The sequence below is a fragment of the Mus musculus genome, chromosome 3, assembly GCF_000001635.26.
Source record: "Mus musculus strain C57BL/6J chromosome 3, GRCm38.p6 C57BL/6J".
Taxonomy (NCBI): Eukaryota; Metazoa; Chordata; class Mammalia; order Rodentia; family Muridae; genus Mus; species Mus musculus.
Window position 1 is genome coordinate 8,412,582 of NC_000069.6, and position 20,240 is coordinate 8,432,821.

At 39.1% G+C, this 20,240-nt stretch overlaps 1 non-coding gene across 1 annotated transcript; it reads left to right on the top strand.

Moving 5' to 3' along the window:
- Positions 1–16,576: 16,576 nt before the first annotated feature.
- On the top strand, positions 16,577–16,683 carry Gm24614. Its single transcript, XR_003954708.1, has one exon. It is a non-coding gene; the product is annotated as a U6 spliceosomal RNA (small nuclear RNA).
- Positions 16,684–20,240: the final 3,557 nt, after the last annotated feature.

A 20,240-nucleotide genomic window follows, 5' to 3' on the forward strand; every position in this document is an offset into this window, starting at 1 on the left:
GAGCTGATACATGCAGAAAACTCAACGCATGGGATGTGATCTATGCAGTTCTCAATAGGTGTGAAACGCTGCCTCAGATTTTAACTAGATCAGCCAAGATTATAAATGTGTGCTTATAAAATAGGGTTGTTAAATAGCATGCATAAGAAGAGTTAGCACAGTCTGCTCACCATTGCTGCCATTGGCAGCTCCTGCTAGTGCATGGGAACTTTTCCTCCTGAGAGTCTGGAATTTTGTTAGGGAGCTGCTGTCTATGTGACTAGCCCTCAGTGAAACTTCAGCCACCCTTCCACCTATGGTTGTCACTCCATACTAGTTGACCTTATTCATAGTGTCTCAACTTGTCACTAGGGAAATTAAGAACTTGTGTCATTCCCTAGGAAAAGTCTCCTAGAAGTTCATACCTATTTTTTTCTAAACTTTGCCCCATGTCAACCTCCCCTTTTAAACTTTATCTTATGTCCTACCATTGCAGCAAACCATATCCATGACCATGAAAAGTAAAAAATAAAATAAAATAAATTTATGGCACTTATTTCGATGCTGTAGTTTAACTGAATATTCAGTATTATGTAGACCCTCAACTTAAAGTACAATATGAATCCAATATTTAAAATGCTTCCACAGAAATACTGTAATGTTAAGGTACATTGCAATATTAAAATAAAAATTAGGAAGCAATTTAAGAACATAACATCTTGGTTTTGAGGAGATTAAAACACTACCTTCAGGCATGTTAATCCAGTAATTTATAATTCTACTTTCTAAATAGACCAATAATATCCTTGCTTCTCTTGGCAAAGGTCTTTTGAATATATCTTATCATTAAACATAGGGGGCTCAGAGTTTCTTGGGAATGACCTAGACATGGGAGAGAGAGACAGGGCAAGTTTCTGGACCTCCCATGCAGCCCTCTGCTCCATAGCCAAAGCTCAACAACTTTAGAAAGCCTTCCTTGAGACTTCTATAGGTCGCTCCCTGCAACAGGCCATATTTGAGACATAAATTTAGCCATAGAGCCCAAAATAATTAACACAACAAACTCCTCCTGATTGTAACGTTTTTAATATCTAAATTTAGGCCTAAGTAGGTCATCCAGTAAAATGTAGCATATCTTCATTTCCCAGAAAGCACATTCAAAGGAGTCCTCAGATGGCTTTTTTCAGTGTGGTACCCAGGGACCCATGACCTTGGTAACACTGGGATACAATTCTTGAATGAGTTGAGGCTATACTGATGCACTACCCTACTCTCCTACTCAATCTTTTTTGTTTATACATGCAATGTAGTGATTTTTTTCTGTCTCTATAGAATAATTCCATGATACTCATCAACAAATTTAATGCTTGCCTAAAGTGGGTTGATTAAAAATAGTCGACAAATATGAATGTCTATTCACCTACTCAAACATTTAAAAGCAATTTTACAAATATGTTCATATATATGTATATATATGTATATATTAATATGTTTCACAAATATGTTAAGTTGTTTTGAGCCATGATACTAAACTATGATGATCTATTGGATTTTTCATTAGTTACTATTTTCTCCTTTTGGTCTGTCTTTATGATTTACTCAATAACAATGAACAAACATCTTCCCAGGTTAGAATCGAGATGTGAAGAGAATACTTACACACCTGGTCTTTCTCGTGAAGGAGGGGAGGGGGCATGAGATATGTTCCCATTTACTTTACTTTTCTATGAATTTTGAGATGAGATCTCCCCTCCTCGCCATGTTCTCTCCACAAGTATCAAGTGGTCCTTGAACTTACAGTATCCCTGCCTCTGAAAAATGGAGACTGCTGAGACAAGGCAGGCTTTTCAGGCATTTGTCTCATGACAACTTCCAAACAAGAAGCTTCTCCTAACCAACCCTGCACTAACAACAGAGAGGCAGTGATCTGTCCATGCTGATTACGAGAAGTTCCAACTGGGTTTAAGTGACTTATTATTTTCCCTAGATGCACTGGGATAGAGCTCACTATTATTCAACTCTTCAGAAATGAAGGAGCAGAAAAAAGAGATAGAGATAAAGTTGTTTTAACTATAAAGAAGTAAGTGTATTGGAAACAAAAGAACCATTGAAATACCCTTGTTTTCATAGTTCTGGTATTTTAAATCTTTCAGCATCTATAAATGGAGACTGATTTGTCTACTCACATTTAGCTAGAAGGCAGTTTTACCTGCTGGTCCTTAAGTGTCATGTTTCAAAATTATTCTTCAGCCTCAAACACTTCATGGTGAACAATTGCAAAATTTCAGTCCACTGTATTTTTAATTTTTTTCTAATTATTGTTCTGGTTGTGCAAACCATAGAAACTGTTGTCCAGGAAGTGTTGTAATCACACACACAAAAAGAAAATGATGTCATGTAGAGTCAGCCAAACAAATACCATATACCTTGTCATCTGAGAATGATCCTATCAGAAATTGTAGGCAGAAGAAGGAAGTTGGAGCCAAGATAAATGCCCTCATTTTACACCTGTAATGGCTAGAAGTCCAAAGATGACATTTGAGCTAAAATAACAAAAACTTAAGCCTATGGTTTCTGATCCACATTCAGTATTGATCCTTGCCTGACTACTCACGAATATCCTGAGTCATAGAGATTCTGAAGCTTTAGCTCTGCAGGACTGGTAGCTTTACGATGGTCAAAGTCCTGGATCTGGGCCTGGGTGGTAACTGAGTTGGTGGTCTGCCTGCCAGCTCTCCTGCACCCACACCACAACAGCCAGCTCTTCTACTTTGACAGGGAAAGGGGTACCTTGTGAGTCAGGGGTAGGGGCAGCTCAGTGGCACTGCTACAAAGGCCAGCTTTATTGTGCTGCCCAGGAGAGATGTGAGCCACTCTGGCTTTCCTGGGTGCTAGAGTCAGCAATTGGAATGACAGGAAAAGCATTCTATCTCTGGGATCCAGTTCTCCCATACTGCCCAGGTGGAGGGTGGGACCAACTGCTCATCCTTTGGTATTAATTAAGAAATGCCACAGGACATCAACACAGCAGACCACAGACCCAGACATGGCCCTGGGCAGCAGCATGGGCAGGAACTTCACCATGGGATCAGGTAGTAGTGCAGATTACTCACATCAGGCTGCTCTTCACCACCCTTGTCTCTCCAGCTGTGCCGCTCCATAGTACACAAACTGTTCCACTTCACTTTCTCTTTCATCTCTCCATCACATATTTGATCATTTTAGTGGTGCCTACATGCAACAGCATCTTCTTCTGAAAACTAGGATGGTTAAATAATCCCTAGACAAAGTTAAACACAGAACAGAAAAACTATAATTCAACATAGTGTCATTCATTCTTCTGGTTGAACCACATAAAACCTAGGGATGAACAGATAGGCCAATGGTAAGAAGCAATATAACAGGACATGTGAGTCATCTGTGGTCTCCATGCTGCAGGTCCTGCTCTTCTTGGACTAGGATGCCACCGTGGGAGTCACAGTGATTCACACAGTGGTCAGTTTTCTCAAACAAAGAATCCATAGGCTCTCTGGCACTTACATTTTTTATTGGTCCTGTGGGTAAACAGTAGAATTCATTATTTTCCAAGGAGCCAAGAACAGCAACAACCTTCATGTCTCCAGTTCTGTCTCTCTTCATAACACATAAACACTCAGCTTCTCTTCCTCTTCTATCTCCCCACCACCTATTTGCTTGCTTCCACCATGATATTGTCTTTGCACATTCCACCACATGAGATCAGCCTTGACCACAGATGATTTTAAAGCAACAAAATAAAAACACGAAATATAATTAATTTCAAATATATTCATATGTTAATACATGTAAATTGATTAAATTTATTCCTTCATAAAAAAGTTGGATAATCACACAAAAGAGAAATAGAGAGAAACAGAGAGACTGAGTGAGAAAAGACAAAGAAGTAGGGGAGGAGAATAAATAGCAAATTGAAAGAAATGAAGAGAAATGGAAGGGGGAAAGACAAGAGAGATAGAAAAATGCAGTGGTTCAAATCTTATTATCTGGCCAGTTGAAATTCATTATAAAAATTAAATAGCACAGTTACTGTGCTGGTTACTTGTGTCAACTTAACACAAGAGTCATAGGAGAAACCCATATTGAAGAACTGCCTCCATCATAGTGGCCTGTGGTCATGCCTATAGGGTGTTTTCCTGATTAATGATTGGTATAGAAGAGGCAAACCACTGGTCAGGTAGTCCCTGTTTAAGTAAGAAAGCAAATTGAGTAATGATAGAAAGCAAAGCAGAAAGCTGCACTCCTCCATGGCCTCAACATCAGTTCCCACGTCCACATCTCTGCCTTGGCTTGCCTAATTCTAGACTGTGTTGTGGGAGTGTAAGCTGAAATAAAGCCTCTCCTCCACAAGTTACTTCTGGTCAATGTTTTATCACAGCTACAGAAGACTAAACTAGAACATATCCATATATTCATAGTGAAGAATTGTTTCAATCAGAGATTGTCAGTATACCAAAAGATATAACATCAATAACTTTGGTGGTTTGAATAGACTTGGCTACCATAGAGTCATGTGTTTGAATGCTTGGCCCATAGAGAAGTGACAATATTTAGAGGTGTGGCCTTGTTGGAGTAGGTAGGACCTTGTTGGAGGAAGTATGTCATTATGTAGGCAGATTTTGAGGTCTCCTATGTTCAGACTCCACCCAATGTGGATGACAGGCTGCCTGTGGATCAAGATGTAGAACGCTTGGCTCTTCCAGCACCATGTCTTCATGCATGCAGCCATGTGTCACTCCATGATAATGGATAAAATCTCTGAAAGTGTAAGTCAGCCCCAGTTAATTGCTTCCCTTTATAAGATTTGCCATGGTCATGGTGGCTCTTCACAGCAATGAAACCTTAACTAAGACAATATCTGAAAAACAAAAGTACAGGAAGGGCAAAGGAAAACATGAATAGCAGAATCTTATTCACCATTAATCTCTGACAGCTTGAGAAGAAAAAAAATGATCAGAAATCTCAGTCCAAACTGACTGTGCCAAGGAGACAACAGCATGTTCATCCTTATGCTATCCCTATCCACAGTGGTAAAGATACAGAATCAACCTAAATGAATAAAGTAAGAAAATGTGAGATAGATAGATAGATAGATAGATAGATAGATAGATAGATAGATAGATAGATAGATAGATAAATAGATACATACATACATACATACATACATACATAGATGGATAGACAGACAGACAGACAGACAGACAGACAGACAGACAGACAGATACCATGATGCTGTATCTACTAAAAAGGATGGTGTTCTATCTATGTTACAACACAAATGAACCAGGGGACCACTATAAATTATCCAAATACAAAAAAGGCAAACACGGCATAAGCATACACATGTGAAATTAACAATGTGATTGAGGTTGGGGATAGAACAATGGTTACTAAAGGCTGGAGAGTCAGTGAAAGAGGACATTCAATGTAGACTGTCCCAGATAAATAGGAGAAATGTCTGCTGTTCTGTTCAGAGGAAAATGAATATAGTGAACAATGATGCATTGTGTGTATCAAAAGGGTAGAAGAAAGGGTTTACATAGCATTACTCTCCAAAATATGGCATGTCTAAGATGAGGGATAACCTAATCACCCTCATGCACTATGCTCACCTACAGAAACTGAAATAAAACACAAAATCACATAATATGCACAATCATTACATCACTCAACATTAAGTAAATAATGTTAGATAAAACAAGCTCTAAAGGTACAAATAATCCATGTACATCTCTGTTCCATAAAATAAGAAACAAAATTTAGTTTAACATAGAACCACTATTAAAATGCACATTTTGAATTGGACATAGTACTACAGGAAGATTCAGCAATACCTCTCCTGGGCATATACCCAGAAAATATCCCAACTTGTAATAAAGACACATGTTCCACTATGTACATAGCAGCCTTATTTATAATAGTCAGAAGCTAAAAGGAACCCAGATGTCCCTCAACAAAGGAATAGATACAAAAAATGTGGTACATTTACCCAATGAAGTACTACTCAGCTATTAAAAACAATGAACTTATGAAATTCTTAGGCAAATGGATGGATCTGGAGGATATCATCCTGAGTGAGGTAACCCAATCACAAAAGAACTCACATGATATGCACTCACTGATAAGTGGATATTAGCCCAGAAAGTTAGAATACCCAAGATATAATTTGCAAAACACATGAAACTCAAGAAGAAGAAAGACCAACGAGTGGATACTTCATCCCTCCTTAGAATGGGGAACAAAATACCAATGGAAGGAGTTACAGAGACAAAGTTCAGAGCTGAGTCAGAAGGAAGGACCATCCAGAGACTGCCCCACCTGGGGATCCATCCCATAAACAACCACCAAATGCAGATACTATTGCATATGCCAACAAGATATTGCTGACAGGTCCCTGATATAGCTGTCTCTTGTGAGACTAGGCCAGTGCCTGGCAAATACAGAAGTGGATGCTTGCCGTCATCTATTGGAAGGAACACAGGGCCCCCAATGAAGGAGCTAGAGAAAGTACCCAAGGAGCTAAAGGGGTCTGCAACCCTATAGGAGGATCAACAATATGAACTAACCAGTACCCACCCCCAAAGCTTTTGTCTCTAGTTGCATATGTAGCAGAGGATGGCCTAGTTGGAGGAGGAGAGGCCCTTGGTCTTGTGAAGATTATATACCCCAGTACAGGGGAATGCCAGGGCCAGGAAGGGGGAGTTGGGTGGGTTGGGGAGCAGGGTGGGGGAAAGGTATAGGGGACCTTCAGGGAGGAAACTGGGAAAGGGGATAGCATTTGAAATGTAAATGAAGAAAATATTTAATTAAAAAAGGAAAAAAATGCACATTCTTAGGCTATAATGCTATAATCACTCCCACAATATTAAAATAGAAGTGCCAATAATTAGAAATTAAACTAAGTCAAAAACTAATCATTTCAACAATTGGGTTACTTTATATAAATCATCTATTTTCAGAGACATCACTGTACCAAATACAAATAAAAATAAGACCCACATCATGTAGTCATTTTGAAACATTGATGAAGTTTAAAATACTGCATTATAAAATCTTATTCAAGAACATTCTACTTCCTCAAACACTTTAGAAACAACTCAATTTGGCAATTCCAGATATTTGAACAATTTGGTATGTAATTTCTGCATAACCATTTAACCAAACTAAATTAAAATTTTCACCTTAACCCAAGCAACATTAAATTGGCCCATGTGGCTTGTGGCTGCCATATTGGATAGCAGAATATTTCCATTATTGCAAGCAGTTATGCTAGGAGGCAGTGGTTTGATTACAGTGGGGAAATCAACCAAATATTTTGAAGTTTATGAGAACTGTTGAAATTTCATTCCATCAAATTATCAGGGTCCTTCTAGTAAGAGTCTCAAATGAATTTTTTCCCACTTCACTTCCTAATTGTACTAAAAGATCATTCTCACAAATACATTAAGGTGCTAATTGGATACAGTGGGTAAGCTAAGCATACTAATTATCACTAATCAATTTAATTCTGGTTGTTTAAGCCTTCAACAGCTATTCACCTACAGAGTAATTCAAGTCAACTTGATGTCCTTCAGTCTCCTTAAGAAAGAGTATTTCTCTCAGCTGATTTCATTACTTCAGTGTGAGCACAATGGAATATCAGCATTTTTAATATCAACACAAAATATGTATCCTATCCACAGATGCTGTCCCAGCTCACATAACCAGCAGTATCTATAGTCACAAACAGTGTGTTCCTGTTAGCCCCATATATCACTAGAGCTAGAGAGAGAAAGTAGCCTAAAGTGACCTGCACAGAGTGGAATGGAACAACCATGGAGAGAGTGGAATATGCCCACACAAACAGAGACCTGGGGAGGGAAAACAGTAGAGTGAGTGGCAGAAGTGTGGCTAGGAAACCTGAAGTTAAGGTTTGCCAAGAAGAGAAAATGACTCACCGTCACATCCACAGCCAGTGTGAGCTACAAGAGCCACCAGATGTCTACTGTGGAACTCACTCTCAACCCAGACCCAAGTGGCTGTGAAGCAGAGCTACTGGGCTCATTTACAGAACAGACCTTCTCTCCATCATCTACCCACCTTGAATGAACAAATGATTCTCACATAGGTCAGTCCATTCCTATACTTCTACAGTTGATAAGAGCATTGCCTTAGTTAGGGTTTTACTGCTGTGAACAGACACCATGACCAAGGCAAGTCTTATAAAAAACATTTAATTGGGGCTGGCTTACAGGTTCAGAGGTTCAGTCCATTATCATCAAGGCAAGAGCATGGCAGTATGCAGGCAGGCATGGCACAGGCAGGCTGAGTTCTACGTCTTCATCCAAAGACTGCTAGTGGAAAACCGAATTCCAGGCAACTAGGGTGAGGGTCTTAAGCCCACACCCACAGTGACACACCTATTACAATCAGGTCACACCTATTTCAACAAGGCCACACCTCCAAATGGTGCCATTTCCTGGTCCAAGACTATACAAACCATCACAAGCATCATCAAGGTTCATTGAGAAAGGAAAGCTGCAAGTCTACTTCGTGTAACATTATATGCACTTCAATAAAACTATAAAGAAACAACACAAAGCAGAGGTGAGTAGTGTGTGGTCCCTGATCTCCATTGTCTGACCCATAGCTTTCTCTGCCACTGTTAGAAGGCATTCAGACCCCAGCAGTGTCCTGCTTCCCTCAGGAGGCCTGCAGGTGATCCAGGAACATACATACTCAACCCCTCCCCCAGAAATCCACCACCCCTCAGGTCCTCCTTGGGTACAACCAGCAGAGTTGAGTTTTGAGTGGTCCTCGGACTTTAATCTTCTGGCCCATGCCTCACCATGCCATCCCAAGGAGCCTCTTGGGGTCCTAGGTGCATCCAGGTAGTCAGTATAGGTGCATAGTATTCTGTGTCCTGAGATCTATTGTCAGGCTCTGCCTGCCTTGCCAAGAAGTCCTACTAGCCTCAGGACAACCAGATGACTAGAGGAGAGCACAAGAACATAATCAACAAGAGCCAGGGCAATATGGCACCATCATAGACCATCTATCCTGCTCCAGCAAGGTATGGATATTTTAACCTATCCAAAGCATAAGAAGATGCCCTTAGGGGAGCCGGGGGGGGGGGATAGTTTAGGGGACTTTCGGGATAGCATTTGAAATGTAAATGAAGAAAATATCTAATTAAAAAAGAAGAAGAAGAAGATGCCCTTAAATATAATCTTATAAAGATGATATTGGCCTTTAGAAAAATAAATAAATATCTTAAAGAAATACAGAAAAATAAAATCAAATAACTGAAAGAAATTAATTAAACTGTCAAAGAACTGAAAACGAAAATAAAGGCAATAAAGAAAGCACAAACTGAGACAATTCTTGAAATAGAAAACCTAGAAAAGAGAAAAGGAATTACAGGAATTATCAGCAATAGAATACAGGAGATGGAGGAGAGAATCTCAGGCATAGAAGATATGATTGAAGAAATTGATACATCAGTCAAAGAAAATGCTAAGTCAAAAACGTTCCTGACAGAAAACATACAACAAAATATCTTGGACACTATGAGAAGACCAACCCTAAGAAAAATAGAAATGAATGAAAATATTCCCAGCTACAACCCCCAGAAAATATTTTTCACAAAATCAGAGAAGAAAATTTTTCCAACCTAAAGAAAGCTTTATATGTACAAGAAGGTTAGAGGATACCAAATAGTTTGAACCAAAAATGAAAATCTTCCCACCACATAATAATCAAAACAATAAATGTACAGGACAAAGAAACAATATTGAAAGCTGCAAGGGGGCCCACACACTTCAGCCTGCATGCCTCCCAAGAGGTCCATAATAACCAAAAACACATCTTCACTTTTCTTCCTGTCTGCTTGCCTACACGGGCCAGATCTGTAGCCCTATACCCACCCACACTCTATACCCTATAGGCCTCCCAGGAGGTCTGCAGTAACCAGGGACACAGTTAAGAATCTGGTCCAGACACCAGGCCAGTAGGGATACCCACAGAGCCCAGGTGATACAGCACTTACCTGCGCTGCAAGCTCCACCTTGCTTCTGGTCTCATTCTCCACCTGGGCCAGATCATCAGTCTGATACCCTTCCACACCTTATAGCCTGTCTGCCTTCCAGGAGGTCTACAGTAACAAGGGGAACAAGGAGGGTAACTACAGCCATGAAAACTCAAGAAATTAAACATTTCACAACAAACCTAAAAGAGGGGAATCATACATACTTAACACCACCTCTCCCAACAAAAATAATAGGAACTAGAAATCTTTATACCTTTAATATCTCTCAACATTAACAGACTCAAATCCCCAATAAAAAGACACAGGCTTGCAGACTGGATAGATAAACAGGATTCAGTCTTTTGCTACATACAAGAAACATACCTCAGTGACAAAGACAGGCACAACCCCATAGTAAAAGACTGGAAAAAGGTTTTCTGAGTAAGTGGTTCAAAGACAAGCTGGAGTTGTCATTTGAATATCTAATAAAATAGACTTTCAACCAAAAGTTATCAAGCTAGAGGGGGGAAGGACACTTCATATACATCAAAGGAAAAATCCACCAAGAGGAAATCTAAATTGTGCACATCTATGCCCCAAACGCAAGGGCACCCACACTCATAAAAGAAACTTGACTAAAGCTCATTACACACAGTAAACCTCACACAATAATACTGGGAGGCTTCAAAATCCCATTTTCACCAATGTAAAAGAAACTAAACAGAGACCTAGAGAAACTAACAAAAGTTATGAACCAGATGGCTTTAACAGATATCTACAGAACATTTCACCCCAAAACAAGAGACTATACCTTCGTCTCAGCATCTGGTGGAACCTTTTCCAAAATGGCCATGTTATCAGAAACAAAACAAGCATTAACAGATACAAGAAGATTGAAAAAATCCCATGCATTCTATCTGATCACCATGGAACTTCACAATAACCACAAATATTGTAAAATATCTTGGTGTAACTCTAACCAACCAAGTGAAAGATCTATATGACAAGAACTTCAAATCCCTGAAAAAGAAATTGAAGAAGACCTCAGAAGATGGAAAAATCTCCCATGCTCATGGATAGGTAGGGTTAACAATGAAAATGGACATCTTACCAAAAGCAATCTACAGACTCATTGCAATCCCCATCAAAATTCCAATACAATTCTTCACAAACATGGAAAGAGCAATTCTCAACGTCATACGGGGGGGGGGGGGGAGTGCTGCTCTATCTGGCAGTCTGTATGTTAAAAAATAAATATAGAGGGAGGGCTCTGACCCCGGAACTCAGGCGAGATCGCCATCTTGTATCCTGGGTACCTCAGAGTCCGAGCAGGAGAGCGTGCTGACAGTAGAAGGAACAGAGCTTCTTAGACAGGGTCCCTTTTGGCCTTCATCCTCAACCAGGAAGCAGAGCTGATCCTCAGACCTCTGTGAACCTTCCCTCCAGAGAAGAGTCAGCATCCAGGGAGGCCTCTGATCCTGGGACTCAGGTGAGATCACCATCTTGTATCCTGGGTCTCTCAGAGACCAGTCCGCAGAGGATAGCATGCAGGCTGCACAAGCAACAGAGGTTCATGGACAGGGTCCCTTCAGGCCTTCATCCTCAGTCAGGAGGCAGAGTTGAGCACAAGACTTATGTGAACCTTCCCCACCAGAGGAGAGCTTGCCTGCAGATAGTGCTCTGACCCCTGGGACTCAGGAGAGAGTTGGACTCCCAGAAGTGCTGACAGAGGCTAACAGAATCACAGAAGGAACAAGTTCCAACCAGAGACAGCTAGAACATCTAACACCAGAGATTACCAGATGGTGAAAGGCAAACATAGGTATCTTACGAACAGGAATCAAGACCACTCAGCATCATCAGAACCCAGTACTCCCACCACAGCATGTCGTGGATACCCCAACACACCAAATAGTTCAGATTTAAAATCATTCTCATGATGTGAGCAGAGGATTTTAAGAAGGGCTTTAAGAACTCACTTAAAGAAATACAGGAAAACACTGCTAAACAGGTAGCAGGCCTTAAAGAGGAAGCACAAAAATCCCTTAAAGAATTACAGAAAAACACAACCAAACAGGTGATGGAATTGAACAAAACAATCAAAGATCTAAAAAATGGAAGTAGAAATAATAAAGAAAAAAAAACAAAGGGAGATAACTCTGGATATAGAAATCTTAGGAAAGAAGTCAGGAACCATAGATGCGAGCATCAGCAACAAAATATAAGAGATAAAAGAGAGAATTTCAGGTGCAGAAGATTCCATAGAAAACATGGACACAGCAATCAAAGAAAATGCAAAATGCAAAATGCAAAAAAAAAAAAAAACCCTAACTCAAAACATCCAGGAAATCAAGGACAAAATGAGAAGACCAAACCTAAAGATAATAGGTATAGATGAGAATGAAGGTTTTCAACTTAAAGGGCCAGTAAATATCTTCAACAAAATTATAAAAGAAAATTTCCCTAACCTAAAGAAAGAGATGCCCATTAACATACAAGAAGCCTACAGAACTCCAAGTAGACTGGATCAGAAAAGAAATTCCTCCTGACACATAATAGTCAGAACACCAAGTGAACTAAATAAAAATAGAATTTTAAAGGAGTAAGGGGAAAAGGTCAAGTAACATATAAAGGCAGACCCATCAGAAATACACAAGATTTCTCACCAGAGACTATGAAAGCCAGAAGATCTGGGACAGATGTTATACAGACACTAAGAGAACACAAATGCCAGCCCAGGCTACTATACCCAACAAAACTCTCAATTACCATAGACGGAGAAACCAAAGTATTCCATGACAAAGCCAAATTTACACAATATCTTTCCACGAATCCAGCCCTTCAAAGGATAACAAAGGGAAATCACCTACACAAGGACAGAAATTATGCCCTAGAAAAAGCAAGGAAGCCGGGCATGGTGGCGCACGCCTTTAATCCCAGCACTTGGGAGTCAGAGGCAGGCAGATTTCTGAGTTCGAGGCCAGCATGGTCTGCAGAGTGAGTTCCAGAGCAGCCAGGGCTACACAGAGAAACCCTGTCTTGAAAAACTAAAAATCAAAAACAAAAAACAAAACAAAAAAAAAAAAAAAGAAAGAAAGAAAGAAAGAAAGTAATCTTTCAACAAACCTAAAAGAAGATAGCCACAAAATGAGAATCGCAACATTAACAACAAAAATAACAGGAAGCAACCATTGCTTTTACTTAATATCTCTTAATTTCAATGGACTCAATTCTCCAATAAAAAGACATAGACTAACAGACTGGCTACACAAACAGGACCCAATATTTTGCTGCTTACAGGAAACTCACCTCAGGAGAAAAGACAGACATGACCTCAGAGAGAAAGGCTGGGAAATTTTTTTCCAAGCAATTGGTTTGAAGACACAAGCTCAAATAGCCATACTAATGTCAAATAAAATCGACTGCCAAGCCAAAGTCATCAAAAAAGACAAGGAGGACACTTCATACTTATCAAAGGTAAAATCTTCCAAGATGAACTCTCAATTCTGAATATCTGTGCTCCAAATACAAGGGCAGCCACATTCATTAACGAAACTATAGTAAAACTCAAAGCACGAATTACACTTCACACAACAATAGTGGGAGACTTAAACACCCAACTCTCAGCAATGCACAGATCCTGGAAACAGAAAATAAGCAGAGACACATGGACACTAACAGAAGTTATGAAACAGATGAATTTAACAGATATCTACAGAACATTTTATCCTAAAACAAAAGGATATACCTTCTTCTCAGCATCCCATAGTACATTCTCCAAAATTGATCATATAATTGGTTACAAAATAGGCCTCCACAAGTACAAAAATATTGTAATTATCCCATGAATCTTATCAGAGTACCACAGACTAAGGCTGATCTTAAATAACAGTATAAATAATAGAAAGCCAACATTCACATGGAAGCTAAACAACACTCTACTCAATGATACCATGATCAAGGAAGAAATAGAGAAAGAAATTAAAGACATTTTAGAGTTTAATGAAAATGAAGCCACAACATACCCAAACTTATGGGACACAATGAAAGCAATCCTAAGAAGAAAACTCATAGCCCCAAGTGCCTCCAAAAGAAACTAGAGATAGCATACACTAGCAGCCTGACAGCACACATAAAACTTTTAGAACAAATGGAAGCAAATTCACCCAAGAGGAGTAGACAGCAGGAATCAAACTCAGGGCTATAATCAACCAAGTGGAAACAAAAAGAACTATACAAAGAAATAAACAAACCAAAGGAGCTGTTTTTGTTTGTTTGTTTGTTTGGTTGGTTTTTGAGAAAATCACCAAGATAGATAAACCCTTAGCCAGACTAATTAGAGGGCACAAGAACAGTTTCCTAATTAACAAAATCAGAAATGAAAAGGGAGACATAACAACAGAAACTAAGGAAACCCCAAATATGAACAGATCCTTCTACAAAAGCCTATAATCAACACAACTGAAAAATGTGGATGAAATGGACAATTTTCTAGACAGACACCAGGTACCAAAGTTAAATCAGGATCACATTAACGATTTAATAGTCTCATATCACCTAAAATATAGAAGAGGTCATTAATAGTCTCCCAACCAAAAAAAGCCCAGGACCAGATGAGTTTAGTGCAGAGTTCTATCAGACATTCAAAGAGTACCTAATTCCATTTCTCCTCAACCTATTCCACAAAATAGAAACAGAAGGTACTCTACCCAATTCATTCTGTGAAGCCACAATTATTCTGATACCTAAACCACATAAAGACCCAACACAGAAAGAGAACTTCAAACAAATTTCCCTTATGAATATCGATGCAAAAATACTTAATAAAAGTGTCGCCAACAGAATCCAAGAGCACATCAAAACGATCATTCTTCATGATCAAGTAGTCTAGATTCCAGGGATGCAGGGATGGTTTAACATACAGAAATCCATCAATGTATTTCACTATATAACAAATTCCAAGTCAAAAACCACATGATCATCTCATTAGATGCTGAGAAAGCATTTGACAAAATCCAACACCCATTCAAGATAAAAGTCTTGGAAAGATCAGGAATTCAAGGCCCATATTTAATCATTTAAAAAGGCAATATACTACAAACCAGTAGCCAACATCAAACTCAATGGAGAGAAACTTGAAACAATCCCACTAAAATCAGGGACTAAACAAGGCTGCCCACTTTCTCCCTACCCATTCAATATAGTACTTGAAGTCCTAGCCAGAGCAATTCGACAACAAAAGAAGGTCAAGTGGATACAAATTGGAAAGGAAGAAGTCAAAATATCACTATTTGCAGATGATATGATAGTATATATAAGTGACCCCAAAAATTCCACGAGGGAACTCCTAAACGTGATAAACAGTCTCAGTGAAGTAGCTGGTTATAAAATTAACTCAAACAAATCAGTGGCCTTTCACTACACAAAGGATAAACAGGATGAGAAAGAAATTAGGGAAACATCATCCTTCATACTAATCACAAATAATATAAAATACCTTGGTGTGACTCCTTTCCTAACTAAGGAAGTGAAAGATCTGTATGATAAGAACTTCAAGTCTCTGAAGAAAGAAATCAAAGATCTCAGAAGATGGAAAGATCTCCCATGCTCATGGATTTCGGGATTAATATAGTAAAAATGGCTATCTTGCTGAAAGCAATCTAGATTCAGTACAATCCCCATGAAAATTCCAACTTAATTCTTCACTGAGTTAGAAAGGACAATTTGCAAATTCATCATCTAGAATAACAAAAAACTTAGGATAGCAAAAACTCTTCTCAACAATAAAAGAACCTCTGGTGGAATCACCATGCCTGACCTCAAGCTGTACTATAGAGCAATTGTGAAAAACAAAAAAACCTACTTGGTAATGGTATAGCAACAGGCGACAGACAGGTAGATCATTGGAATAGAATTGAAGACCCAAAAATGAACCCACAAACCTATTGTTACTTGATCTTTGAGAAGGGAGCTAAAAACCATCAAGTGGAAAAAAGACAGCATTTTCAACAAATGGTGCTGGCAAAACTGGCGGTTATCATTCTTATCTCCTTGTACAAAACTCAAATCTAAGAATCAAGGAACTCCACATAAAACCAGAGACAGTGAAACTTATAGAGGAGAAAATGGGGGAAATCCTCTAAGATATGGGCACAGGGGGGAAATTTTCTAAACAGAACAGCAATGGCTTGTGGTGTAAGATTGAGAATCAACAAATGGGACCTCATAAAATTGCAAAACTTCTGTAAGGCAAAAGTCACTGTCAATAAGACAAAAAGGCCACCAACAGATTGGGAAAGGATCTTTATCAATCCTAAATCTGATAAAGGACTAATATCCAATATATACAAAGAACTCAAGAAGCTGGACTCCAGAAATTGAAATAACCCTATTTAAAAATGGGGTACAGAGCTAAACAAAGAATTATCAACTGAGGAATACCAAATGGCTGAGAAACACCTGAAAATTTTTTCAACATCCTTTATCATCAGGGAAATGCAAATCAAAACAACCCTGACAGCAGATGCTAGTAAGCATGTTGAAAAAGAGGGATATGTGCTCGCTTCGGCAGCACATATACTAAAATTGGAACGATACAGAGAAGATTAGCATGGCCCCTGTGCAAGGATGACACGCAAATTCGTGAAGTGTTCCATATTTTCACCACTTTCTTCAAAGGACAGATCGTGGAAACAGAAACTAAACAGGGACACAGTGAAACTAACAGAAGTTATGAAACAAATGGACCTGACAGATATCTACAGAACATTTTATCCTAAAACAAAAGGATATACCTTCTTCTCAGCACCTCACGGGACCTTCTCCAAAATTGACCATATAATTGGTCACAAAACAGGCCTCAATAGATACAAAAATATTGAAATTGTCCCATGTATCCTATCAGACCACCATGGCCTAAGACTGATCTTCAATAACAACATAAATAATGGAAAGCCAACATTCACGTGGAAACTGAATAACACTCTTCTCAATGATACCTTGGTCAAGGAAGGAATAAAGAAAGAAATTAAAGACTTTTTAGAGTTTAATGAAAATGAAGCCACAACGTACCCAAACCTATGGGACACAATGAAAGCATTTCTAAGAGGGAAACTCATAGCGCTGAGTGCCTCCAAGAAGAAACGGGAGACAGCACATACTAGCAGCTTGACAACACATCTAAAAGCCCTAGAAAAAAAGGAAGCAAATTCACCCAAGAGGAGTAGACGGCAGGAAATAATCAAACTCAGGGGTGAAATCAACCAAGTGGAAACAAGAAGAACTATTCAAAGAATTAGCCAAACGAGGAGTTGGTTCTTTGAGAAAATCAACAAGATAGATAAACCCTTAGCTAGACTCACTAAAGGGCACAGGGACAAAATCCTAATTAACAAAATCAGAAATGAAAAGGGAGACATAACAACAGATCCTGAAGAAATCCAAAACACCATCAGATCCTTCTACAAAAGGCTATACTCAACAAAACTGGAAAATCTGGACGAAATGGACAAATTTCTGGACAGATACCAGGTACCAAAGTTGAATCAGGATCAAGTTGACCATCTAAACAGTCCCATATCACCTAAAGAAATAGAAGCAGTTATTAATAGTCTCCCAACCAAAAAAAGCCCAGGACCAGATGGGTTTAGTGCAGAGTTCTATCAGACCTTCAAAGAAGATCTAATTCCAATTCTGCACAAACTATTTCACAAAATAGAAGTAGAAGGTACTCTACCCAACTCATTTTATGAAGCCACTATTACTCTGATACCTAAACCACAGAAAGATCCAACAAAGATAGAGAACTTCAGACCAATTTCTCTTATGAATATCGATGCAAAAATCCTCAATAAAATTCTCGCTAACCAAATCCAAGAACACATTAAAGCAATCATCCATCCTGACCAGGTAGGTTTTATTCCAGGGATGCAGGGATGGTTTAATATACGAAAATCCATCAATGTAATCCATTATATAAACAAACTCAAAGACAAAAACCACATGATCATCTCGTTAGATGCAGAAAAAGCATTTGACAAGACCCAACACCCATTCATGATAAAAGTTTTGGAAAGATCAGGAATTCAAGGCCCATACCTAAACATGATAAAAGCAATCTACAGCAAACCAGTAGCCAACATCAAAGTAAATGGAGAGAAGCTGGAAGCAATCCCACTAAAATCAGGGACTAGACAAGGCTGCCCACTTTCTCCCTACCTTTTCAACATAGTACTTGAAGTATTAGCCAGAGCAATTCGACAACAAAAGGAGATCAAGGGGATACAAATTGGAAAAGAGGAAGTCAAAATATCACTTTTTGCAGATGATATGATAGTATATATAAGTGACCCTAAAAATTCTACCAGAGAACTCCTAAACCTGATAAACAGCTTCGGTGAAGTAGCTGGATATAAAATAAACTCAAACAAGTCAATGGCCTTTCTCTATACAAAGAATAAACAGGCTGAGAAAGAAATTAGGGAAACAACACCCTTCTCAATAGTCAAAAATAATATAAAATATCTTGGCGTGACTCTAACTAAGGAGGTGAAAGATCTGTATGATAAAAACTTCAAATCTCTGAAGAAAGAAATTAAAGAAGATCTCAGAAGATGGAAAGATCTCCCATGCTCATGGATTGGCAGGATCAACATTGTAAAAATGGCTATCTTGCCAAAAGCAATCTACAGATTCAATGCAATCCCCATCAAAATTCCAACTCAATTCTTCAACGAATTGGAAGGAGCAATTTGCAAATTTGTCTGGAATAACAAAAAACCTAGGATAGCAAAAAGTCTTCTCAAGGATAAAAGAACTTCTGGCGGAATCACCATGCCAGACCTAAAGCTTTACTACAGAGCAATTGTGATAAAAACTGCATGGTACTGGTATAGAGACAGACAAGTAGACCAATGGAATAGAATTGAAGATCCAGAAATGAACCCACACACCTATGGTCACTTGATCTTCGACAAGGGAGCTAAAACCATCCAGTGGAAGAAAGACAGCATTTTCAACAATTGGTGCTGGCACAACTGGTTGTTATCATGTAGAAGAATGCGAATCGATCCATACTTATCTCCTTGTACTAAGGTCAAATCTAAGTGGATCAAGGAACTTCACATAAAACCAGAGACACTGAAACTTATAGAGGAGAAAGTGGGGAAAAGCCTTGAAGATATGGGCACAGGGGAAAAATTCCTGAACAGAACAGCAATGGCTTGTGCTGTAAGATCGAGAATCGACAAATGGGACCTAATGAAACTCCAAAGTTTCTGCAAGGCAAAAGACACCGTCAATAAGACAAAAAGACCACCAACAGATTGGGAAAGGATCTTTACCTATCCTAAATCAGATAGGGGACTAATATCCAACATATATAAAGAACTCAAGAAGGTGGACTTCAGAAAATCAAATAACCCCATTAAAAAATGGGGCTCAGAACTGAACAAAGAATTCTCACCTGAGGAATACCGAATGGCAGAGAAGCACTTGAAAAAATGTTCAACATCCTTAATCATCAGGGAAATGCAAATCAAAACAACCCTGAGATTCCACCTCACACCAGTCAGAATGGCTAAGATCAAAAATTCAGGTGACAGCAGATGCTGGCGAGGATGTGGAGAAAGAGGAACACTCCTCCATTGTTGGTGGGAGTGCAGGCTTGTACAACTACTCTGGAAATCAGTCTGGCGGTTCCTCAGAAAACTGGACATAGTACTACCGGAGGATCCAGCAATACCTCTCCTGGGCATATATCCAGAAGATGCCCCAACAGGTAAGAAGGACACATGCTCCACTATGTTCATAGCAGCCTTATTTATAATAGCCAGAAGCTGGAAAGAACCTAGATGCCCCTCAACAGAGGAATGGATACAGAAAATGTGGTACATCTACACAATGGAGTACTACTCAGCTATTAAAAAGAATGAATTTATGAAATTCCTAGCCAAATGGATGGACCTGGAGGGCATCATCCTGAGTGAGGTAACACATTCACAAAGAAACTCACACAATATGTATTCACTGATAAGTGGATATTAGCCCCAAACCTAGGATACCCAAGATATAAGATATAATTTGCTAAACACATGAAACTCAAGGAGAATGAAGACTGAAGTGTGGACACTATGCCCCTCCTTAGATTTGGGAACAAAACACCCATGGAAGGAGTTACAGAGACGGAGTTTGGAGCTGAGATGAAAGGATGGACCATGTA